The sequence below is a fragment of the Humulus lupulus genome, chromosome 8 (assembly GCF_963169125.1).
Source record: "Humulus lupulus chromosome 8, drHumLupu1.1, whole genome shotgun sequence".
NCBI classification, from domain to species: domain Eukaryota; kingdom Viridiplantae; phylum Streptophyta; class Magnoliopsida; order Rosales; family Cannabaceae; genus Humulus; species Humulus lupulus.
The window spans coordinates 122,995,883-123,007,105 of NC_084800.1; positions in this window are offsets into that span (position 1 = coordinate 122,995,883).

The following is an 11,223-nucleotide window of genomic DNA, read 5'->3' on the forward strand; positions in this document are numbered from 1 at the left end:
CTAAACACTTCCTAATCCATAAATCAAAGTTCCCAAACATACCAATGATCCAAAATCATCAAATCCCGAGGCTCAAACGAATCAAAAACTCATCGATACACAAAATCCAATCCATAGCTTAAAAAACTCTAAAACTCAAAACTTAAAGCTTACATTACCTTTGATTGGGTTGTTTCTTATTAAATCCTCCGGTCAAGAAGCTTCTAATCTTTCCTAGGATTGCTATGCCTCGATCCTTGCTTGATTTCGACTCTTAGAACTCAAGATTTCTTCGAAATTGCCATGAACGGTAAAAAGACTAATGGGAAGAGAGAGAAAGGTGTTTTAACGTACGGTTTCTTTCTAACGAACTACTTCAGGCTTAACTAACCTCAAATGAAAACTAATGCTCGTGGTCCCAAAATACATCCCCTGGGGGAAAATAGTCAAAACTCCCAGATTTTCCTCCTGATCTCAATAACTCCCAATAAATCATCAAATAACCATTCCCATTATCCAATATCCCAATAATTGACCCCGTTATGACAAAACCGCTACTCTGCAATATAAGGCTGTCTCATGCCGAATAGCTCGAATATATCCCCATAATAATGGGATCTCATCCATAAATCACAATATGCACCAAAATACACAAATATGCCCTCAACGGGCCAAACTACCAAAATGTCCTAATAATCAAATGTGGATCCACATGCATGCATTTAACATCATATTATAATATAATTCACATAAACATGCATATAATAATTTAATGTAATAATTAAACAATTATGGCCCTCCTGGCCTACTAATCCAGCCATTAGACTGCATTAGGGATTTCGGGGCATTACAACTGTAACACCCTAAACTCCAGGGACCGTTACGATGTGCCTTGTAAACAGTGCTAAACTCGCTAATAAAGTCATTTGGCCAAAATCGTGTACTAAGTATGATTAGCGGTTTAGGAAAAAAATTTTTTGGTTAAGATATAATGTTTCATCAGAACGTTTATTATAGACATTGGGATCCCAAAAATATAATTTAAAGGTCTATTACAAGAAAATATTTACAACCAGCCGATCTAGGCGGCAAAACAGGGTTTAACCCTAGTTCCTCTTCAAACCTCGGTCGTGGTGGTCGAGCAGCTGCATATGTACACATCATCACCTAAGCTCTCCAACTCAAGGATGGTCCAGCTTTCTTTTGCCTTTACCTGCACCACATAGCACCCATGAGCCGAAGCCAAGCAAGAAAACTCAATATGCTCATGAACAGTTATAACATGTCATCAGATCATAAGGCACACGCCTAGCAGATATAGCCCTATTCAAGCAGGCAAATGAGTTTACATAATGTTGAGTATAACACATCAACCAATGATCATATATGGGTGCAGTTTTCTTACCTCAGATTCGAGCTAGAATGAATAAAAGAACGACCCTTGAGAACAATCAACTTTTAGTCCTTTAGCGGTCACCTAGTCATAACCAAATATGGGACATCATCAATAAAAATGATCAAAATAGCTTTCCAAACCAATATCTAGCCTCCGGGACATCAATCCAAACTAATCCAAGTAGTAGGAACAATACCGAGGCCTAAAACTATGTTCCCGGGGTCAAAGAACACAAACAGGTTCAAACCTGCCGAAGGGTTGCGGCCCTGGCACCTTGTGCCGCGGCCCTCAGCCATTCCTAAAGCAAGGGCCACGGCACCCTATACATATGGCCGCGGTGCCCAGCAAGCACATTCTCAGCCACCTGCTTCTTCGAGCTAGGGCCGCGACACTCCAAGAACAGGGCCGCGGCCCCCAACTTAGAACATGCCCAAACTCGTTTTTCTTCATGTCAAACCCTCCAAAAACATACCTAAACACTTCCAAATCATCAAATTAAAGTTCCCAAGCTTCCCAATGGTCCAAAACCATCAAATCCCAAGGCTCAATCAAACCAAAAACTCAACGATTCACAAAATCCAATTCAAAGCTTAGAAACTCTAAAAACTCAAAACTTAAACTTAGATTACCTTCGATTGGGTTATTTTCCGTCAAGTCCTTCTGTTAAGAAGCTTCTAATCTTTCCTAGGATTGCTATGCCTCGATCCTCGCTTGATTCCAACTCCTAGAACTCGAGATTCCTTCAAAAAGGCTTTGAACGGTAAAATGAGCTAACGAAGGAGAGAGGAAATGTTTTCTAACGTACGCTCTATCCGACACCTACTTCAAGCTTAAGTAACCTCAAATAAAACCTAATGCTTAGGGTCCCGAAAACACCCCCGAGGACATTATAGTCAAAACTTCCAGAATTTTCTCCTGACCTCAAATACTCCCAATTTATCATCAAATAAACATTCTTATTACCCAATAGTTGACCCCATTATGACAAAACCGCTAACTCATAAAATAAGATCGTCTCATGCCGAATAGCTCGAATATATCTCCATAATAATGGAATCTCATTCACAAATTACAATATGCACCCAAATATACAAATATGCCCTCAATAGGCCAAATTACCAAAACACCCCAATAATCAAATGTGGACCCACATGCATTCATATAACATCATATTATAATATAATTCACTTAAACATGCATATTATCATTAAGTATCATAATAAATCAATTATGGCACTCCCGACCTCCTAATCAAGGTCATAAACCTTGTTAGGAAATTTGGGGCATTACAACTACTATCCCCTCCTTACAGAAATTTCGTCCTCGAAATTTACCTGAACAGCTCAGGATACTGACTCTGCATATCTAACTCCACATCCCAGGTCGCTTCCTCGACCTTGGTGTTCCTCCACAATACCTTAACCAAAGATATCGTCTTATTTCTGAGGACCTTGTCCTTTCTGTCAAGTACCTGGACTGGCTGCTTCTCAAAGGATAGATCATTCTCAAGATCCAGATATTCATAACTCAAAATATGATTCACATCAGATACATACTTCCGAAGAGCTGAAACATGAAACACATTATGCACGACCGACAACGCCGGTGGCAAGGCCAACCTATAAGCCACCTAACCAATCCTCTCCAGGATCTCAAATGGACCTACAAATCTAGGGCTCAGCTTGCCCTTCTTCCCAAACCTCTTCACTTCTTTCCATGGCGGGACTCTAAGGGAGAAATAGTCTCCCACTTGGAACTCCACATTCCTACGCTTGGGATCTGCATAGCTCTTCTGTCTATTCTGAGAAGCGAGCATCCGAGCTCTAATCTTCTCAATGGCCTCACTTGTCCTCTGAACTACCTCAAGACCCAAATATCTCCTTTCACCTGTCTTATCCCAGTGAATGGGAGATCTGCACTTCCTACCATACAACATCTCATAAGGTGCAACTCCGATGGTAGACGGATCATTGTTGTTGTAGGAAAACTCTATCAAAGGTAGATACTTACTCAAAGATCCACCAAAGTCCAACACACATGCTCATGGATGTCTTCCAATATCTGGATCGTCCTCTCAGATTGCGCATCTGTCTGAGGATGATAAGCAGTACTGAACTTCAAGTGTGTTCCCATGGCTTTCTGTAAACTCCCCCAGAACTTGGAAGTAAAAGTGAGGTCCCGATTTGACATGATCGACCTCGGTGCTCCATGGAGACGCACGATCTCTCTCACTTAGAGATCTGCATACTGATCAAGTGTATCTGTAGTCCTCACTGGCAAGAAGTGAGCTGACTTGGTATAGCGATCCACTATAACCCAAATAGAATCATGCTGACCAACAGTCTTGGGTAATCCCACCACAAAATCCAATGTGATGTTCTCCCATTTCCACTCTGGGATATCCAGAGGCTGCAGTAACCCAACTGGCCTCTGATGCTCTGCCTTGACCTGTTGGCATGTCAAGCACTTAGCCACATATTCCACTACATCCATCTTCATCCCTGGCCACCAATACAACGATCTCACATCTTGGTACATCTTCGTGGTGCCTGGATGCATAGAGTAAGGTGTAGTATGAGATTCATCCAGAATCTCTCGCCTCAAAGCAGTGTCCCATAGAACACATATCCGCCCCTTATATCTCAACAAGCCTAAATCAGACACTGTATAATCTCTGGATGCTCCATCCAAAACATCCTCTCTGATCTTGATCAGCTGTGGATCACTCAGCTCACCTTCCTTAATTCTCTCAAACAGTGTAGATTATAGCGTACTATTGGCTAACTTTCCCACCAGCAAGTCTATACCAGCTCTGGTCATATCATCAACTAACGCTCTGGCTATCAGCCTCGCACCATAAATCTGCCCCGGACCCTTCTGGCTTAAAGCATCCGCTACCACGTTGGCTTTTCCTGGATGATACAAAATCTCACAATCATAATCTTTCACTAACTCTAGCCAACGCCTTTGTCTCATATTCAAGTCTTTCTGGGTGAAGAAGTATTTCAGGCTCTTGTGGTCTGTATAGATCTCATACCTTTCCCCATAAAGATCATGTCTCCATATCTTTAAAGCAAAGACCACAACCGCCAACTCTAAATCATGAGTGGGATATCTCTTTTCATATTCCTTCAACTGATGAGAGGCATAAGCAATTACCTTCTCTGACTGCATCAAAACACAGCCCAAACCCTGATGAGAAGCATCGCAATAAATTACAAGTTTCTTCAGATCATTCGGAAGACTCAAAATCAGAGCTGTAATCAATCTTTGCTTCGCCTCCTGGAAGCGGTTCTCACATTTATCTGACCACACAAATTTCTGACTCTTGCGTGTCAGCTCAGTCAATGAAGTAGCAATCTTTGAGAACCCTTCCATGAAACGCCTATAATAACCTTCCAATCCAAGGAAACTTCTAACCTCAGAAGCATTCTTTGGCCTTGGCCAATCTCTGACTGCCTCAATCATTACTGGATCTACTTTAATCCCCTCCTTACTAACAATGTGTCCAAGAAAGGATACCTGAGATAACCAGAACTCACATTTCTTGAACTTTGCACACAATTTGTGCTCCCTCAGTCTCTATAGAACCAACCTCAGATGCTGCTCATGCTCTGACTCAGACTGAGAATATACCAGGATGTCATCGAAGAAGACGATCACAAACTGGTCCATATAATCCTTGAACACTCTGTTCATCAGATCCATAAAAGCGGCAAGGGCATTAGTCAATCCAAACGACATAACTAAGAACTTGTAATGCCCATACCTGGTACGAAAAGTAGTATTTGGTATGTCTCCCTCCTTGACCCTCAACTGATGATAACCAGAACGAAGATCAATCTTTGAGAATACCTTATTACCTTGCAACTGATCAAACAGATCATCTATCCTTGGCAAAGGATACTTGTTCTTGATTGTTAGGTTATCCAGTTCTTTGTAATCAATGCACATCCTCAGAGAACCATCTTTCTTTTTCACAAACAGAACTGGCGTACCCCAAGGTGAGAAACTAGGTCTAATAAAACCCAAATCCAACAGTTCCTGCAACTGTACTTTCAATTTCTTTAACTCAGCTGGGGCATTCTGTAAGGATCTCTAGACACTGGCTCTGTTCCTGGTGCCAGTTCTATCAGGAACTCTATCTCTTTGTGTGGTGGCAACACTGAAAAATCTTTTGGAAACACATCCAGGAATTCTCAAACAAGTCTGGTATCTTCTGGTCTCACTGGCACGACCTGAGTAGTATCAACCACACTGGCTAAAAATCCAATGCAACCTCCTTGAAATATACCCCTAGCCATCCAAACAGAAATCAATGGTATACGAGGTCCATGCACAATACCAACAAACACAAAAGGATCCTCACCGCAGGCTCAAAGGTGACCATCTTCCTTCTGCAATGAATGATTGCCCCATACTTTACCAACCAATCCATACCCAATATCATGTCAAAGTCAGTCATAACCAACTCTATTAAATCCATTGATAACTCTTTGCCCTCCACTGTCACTGGCAAAGATCTGACCCATCTCCTGGATACCACTATTTTCCCAGTGGGTAATAAAGTTCGAAACTCCACAGCATAAAAATCACAGGGTCTACACAATCTATATATAATACTACTAGAAACGAAAGAATGTGTAGCACCAGAATCAATCAAAACATTATAAGGGGTTCCAGTACTAAGAATCTAATCTATACCTACTAAGGGAGATGCCTCAGCTTCTGCTTGTGTCTATGCGAACACTCGAGCTAGGGCCGAGCTGTTCGCTTTCTTAGGTTCTTCCTTTCTTACCTTAGGTCAATCTTTCATAAAATGTCCTACTGCTCCACATAAAAGCAAGCCTTTGCCTTACACTCTCCCAAATGACGCCTCTTGCATCTAGGGTATTCAGGACGAGTCTTCCAGCTTCACTACCACCTTGATGACCCATTGAAATACAACGGGGCCGCCTATCAGGACCTGGAACTGGGAAGGTGTCAGAAACCTTCCTCTTCTGATCACTGGGGCCTCCACCACTACTTGAACCCACAAAAGGAGAAGTTGTTCTCCTAAATTCCTTTCTGGCTGCATTATCTCGCCAGATCTTGTTTTCTTCACTCTCAGCTGTGAGTGCCTTCTCAACCTCCTCTGCATAGGTAGTAACCCCAGCCACTGTGCTAATACGAACATCACGGGCTAATCTGGGTTGTAGCCCCTGGAGAAATCTCTCCCTCCTAGTCCCATCAGTGGGCACCAGCTCCATGGCAAACTTTGCCAAACAATCAAACTTTCAGGCATACTCAGTCACTGACAAACCTCCCTGAAGCAATTTGATAAATTCCTCAGCTTTTGTCGCCCTGATGCCTTCATTGTAATATTTCTCATTGAACAGAGTCTGAAACTCCTCCCAACTCAGGGCATTAACGTTTCTGATATGAGAAATAACCTCCCACCAAATTCGGGCATCCTCCAGAAACATATAAGTGGCACATGCCACCCTCTCATTAACAGTCACCCTCATGAAGTTCAGGATGGTGGTAATCATGCCCATATCATCGATGAAGACTATAACAAATTGATCTAGAAAATCTTTGAATACCCTGTTCATTAAATCCATAAAGGCTGCTGGGGCATTGGTCAAACCAAAAGACATGACCAAGAACTCATAGTGCCCATAACGCGTCCGGAAAGCTGTCTTAGGTATGTCCTCATCCTTGATCCTCAGCTGGTGATAACCAGATCGAAGATCAATCTTTGAGAACACCATCCTACCCTGCAACTGATCGAACAAGTCATCGATCCTCGGTAGGGGATACTTATTCTTAATAGTTAACTTATTCAATTCCCGATAGTCAATACACATTCTCAGGGTCCCATCCTTCTTCTTAACAAATAAAACCGGAGCACCCCATGGCGAATAGCTAGGTCTGATGAACCCTATATCCAGAAGTTCCTGCAATTGTATCTTTAACTCTTTCAGTTCCGCTGGTGTCATCCTGTACGGTGCCCTTGACACTGGCTCTGTCCCTGGTGCTAACTCAATAACAAACTCAATCTCCCTACGCGGCGGCAACCCAGGCAAATCCTCAGGAAACACATCCAAGAACTCACAAACCAGTCTGGTCTCCTCCGGTCCAACTGGTGAAACTTTGGTGGTATCCACCACACTAGCCAAGAAGCCTATACATCCACCCTGTAGCAAATCTCTGGCTCTCAACGCAGAAATCCTAGGTACGCGGGGTCCACGCATCGCTCCCACAAAAACGAAGGGATCCTCACCCTCTGGCTCAAAAGTCACCATTTTCTTTCTACAGTCAATGGTAGCTCCGTATCTAACCAGCCAATCCATACCTAAGATCATGTCAAAGTCCTCCATACTCAACTCAATCAAGTCCACTGACAACTCTCTACCATCAACTAACACTGGCAGTGCCCTAACCCATCTCCTAGACACCACCAGCTCTCCCGTAGGCAATATTGTCCAAAACCCTGAAGCTCTAACCTCACTAGGTCTACACAATCTATCAATCACCCTATCAGAAACAAATGAATGCGTAGCACCAGAATCAATCAAAACAGTAAAAGAAGTGCCAGCACTAGAAAGCTGACCTGTCACCACCGAGGGACTAGCCTCGGCCTCTGCCTGCGTCAAAGTGAACACTCGAGCTGGAGTCAAGCTGTCCACCTTCCCTGCCTCGCCCTTCTTTACCGTTGGGCAATCTTTTCTGAGGTGTCCCACCACCCCGCATACATAACAGGCCTTAGCCTGACACTCGCCCAAATGGCGTCTCCTGCTCCTTGTGCATTCCGGGTAAGTCCTCCACGAATCGCCGCCTCCCCGACGGCCCCCCTGGATACCCCGACCTCCTCTATCAAACCTAGGAGCAATTGGGGCTTCAGGAGTCTTTCTCTTCAAATCACTGATACCTCCACCTCTACTAGAACCAGAATATGGAGGCACCGGCCTACGGCCCTCCCTTCTTGCGGCACTATCCCTCCAAATCCTATTCTCTGCTTCCTTAGCAGTCAGAGCCCTTTCCACAGCCTGGGCATAAGTGGTCACCCTAGGAACTGTAGTAATCCTTACATCCCGGGCTATCATAACATTTAGCCCTCTAACAAATCTGTCTAACCTGGTCGCATCGGTAGGAACAAGATCCTGTGCAAACTTTGCAAGTCTATCAAATTTCAAGGCATACTCCGTAACAGTCAAACTGCCCTGAACAAGGCCCACAAACTCATTCACCTTTGCTGCCCTGACGGCAACATTATAGTACTTCTGATTGAACAAATCTTTAAACTCCTCCCATGTCATTGCAGCAACATTTCTAGTCTGTGACGCCACCTCCCACCAGATTAGGGCATCCTCTCTCAACAAATAAGTGGCACAGGCCACCCTATCATGTCCCTCTACTTTCATATAATCAAGTATAGTGGTAATCAAGGTCATCCACTACTCAGCTTTTAGTGGATCTGGCCCACCTTCAAAGATCGGGGGCTACTGTTTCCTAAACCGCTCATACAACGGTTCCACTTTGTTACCAACATCAACAGGCTGTGCCACAGGTACCAGCGCCGGTGGCCCAGCTGGGGCAACACTCCCAGATGGAGCCTGCTGCAGCATTCTGATCAGTTCATCTTGGCTCTGAAGCCTAGCTTGCATTTCTGCCATTAACTGTTGCCAGTTCTTAGGGACTGGCGGAGGGGTTGGACCCTGATCATCCTCTCTAGCCCCAGACCTGCCGGCTTGTCGTGTAGATTTCCTTGAACGCATATCTATTCAAGTCAATCTGCAAACAACGACTCGGCAATTAGGCTAAGATGACAGGGTGATAATCTCTCCACAATCCACCACCGAAACTCCAATCATTCACAAGCAAGCAAGTATAACAATTTATCTAGATATTCATCCACATGCACATCAATGCTAATAAGCACGCCCCAATAACATCATGCAATAGTCAAGGGCCAGGCCCTATCAGAATCTCATGCTCCCTATTCATCAGACAGATATCAACATTCATATCTCACTCAAATCATTTAAACACATAATCATGCATATACAATCACCAAACCCTGAGTTGAGCTTGTCTCCCGCATCGAATGTACATACCCAGCCAGTCTTCAGGACCCATAAACCTAGGACGCTCTGATACCAAGTTGTAACGCCCTGGATAGCCAAGACCGTTACACTGTGTGTTTATAAAGTGCCAGACTTGCTAACCAAGTCATTAAAGTAAAAACGTGTTACTGAACAGTAAAGAAACTAGGGTTAAAAACGTTTTGGTCTCAAAAGTTACATTTTCATTACTAAACATTGTTTCATTACATGGGATCCCAAAAATGATAGTTTCAAAGGTCATTTACAAAGTTTACAAGGTTTAAATACATTAGCGGCCGTACTAAGGCAAAATGAGCAGTTAGGTAGTCTCTGTCCTGACACACTCCTCGATCGTGGTGATCGAACGGCTGGCTATGTACATTACACCTCGGAGCTCTCCACCTCAGGCCTGGTCCTGCTTTCCCTTGCCCTTACCTGCACCACAAAGCACCCGTGAGCCAAGGCCCAGCAAGAAAACACAGCAATGACAGAGCATGAACAACTAGCAATCAAGTCATTTACTCATATAGCATCTCATAAACTTCAAGTATATCATCATTCAAGCATACCACATACTAAGGATTTCATCTCATAAAACATAATGCACAAACGATAACCAGGGCTAGCGCCCACAGGCTGCTCCCTCTGTTATCCTAATGTTTCTGGCAACCAGTGGCCAATTCGCGCCCCGTGCGCTAAAATCATGAACGGTACTCTTAGACCGCTTATACGTGTCCCTTGGCATAATACCAACGATGACACAACACAACTCTCGGGAGCACTTAGTCCCATTCACAACCATATATTTGGGTGCGGTTTTCTTACCTTTCAATTCACTGGTTTTTGATGCCACGTAGCCGCAAGCACGGTCCTCTACCCCGAGCCTCTCCAAAGTCCTAATCACAACACAAATAATATTCTTTGTCATTAACCAATCCAAGACTACCTTCCCGGTACCTAACCCACACTCTCGGAACCCCCAAAACCTTAGAACAACACCCCGGAGACATCCCCCGAACCCCCGGGGCAAAGGCCTAAAATTGTCAAAAATAACACCCTGAAATTAGCCTTGTGCCGCGGCACCATATCCTTGTGCCGCGGCACCCACCAGTCAGAGCTTCCAGGCCGCGGCACACAAAACCCGTGCCGCGGCACGCCTTCGCAGCCCAGAATTCTGGGTTTTTCCTTCGCGTTTTTCCCGAGCCTAACTCACTCCAACTCACCCCAACTTCATACCCAAGCCCCAAAACTCATTTGAAACCCCACATAGACCAACCCACAACTTATAAACACTAAAACCCAGCTCAACTACACAATCACCCACATAATTCATACCTATATTCAAACTCTAACACCTAAGCTGAAACATGAGTAAAGTACAAACCAGGCCCCTAAATCTTTAAACCATAACAGCTATGAAATTGCAAACACACTTAATACCCTTACCTCAAATAGAAATTCGACCTGAGCTTCCTCCAATCCAAGCTTGAGCTGAATTCCACCTTAACAAACCAGCTGAATTCCATACAAGAAAAACCATGGCTATCTCTCAATTCTTTCAAAAACCAAATTCAGAACTTAACAAAACAGAAACCAATCCCTTACCTCAGTATAAACCTTGATATATGCTTGATTCCACACCCTTAAGCCCTTCTCTAGCCTCAAAGAACTCAGTTCAGTTCCTCTCCCACCTTGCCTCTTAGGTTCTTGATTCTCCCTTTCCTTCTTGACCTTTCTAACCTTTCAAGACTTAACTTCAGC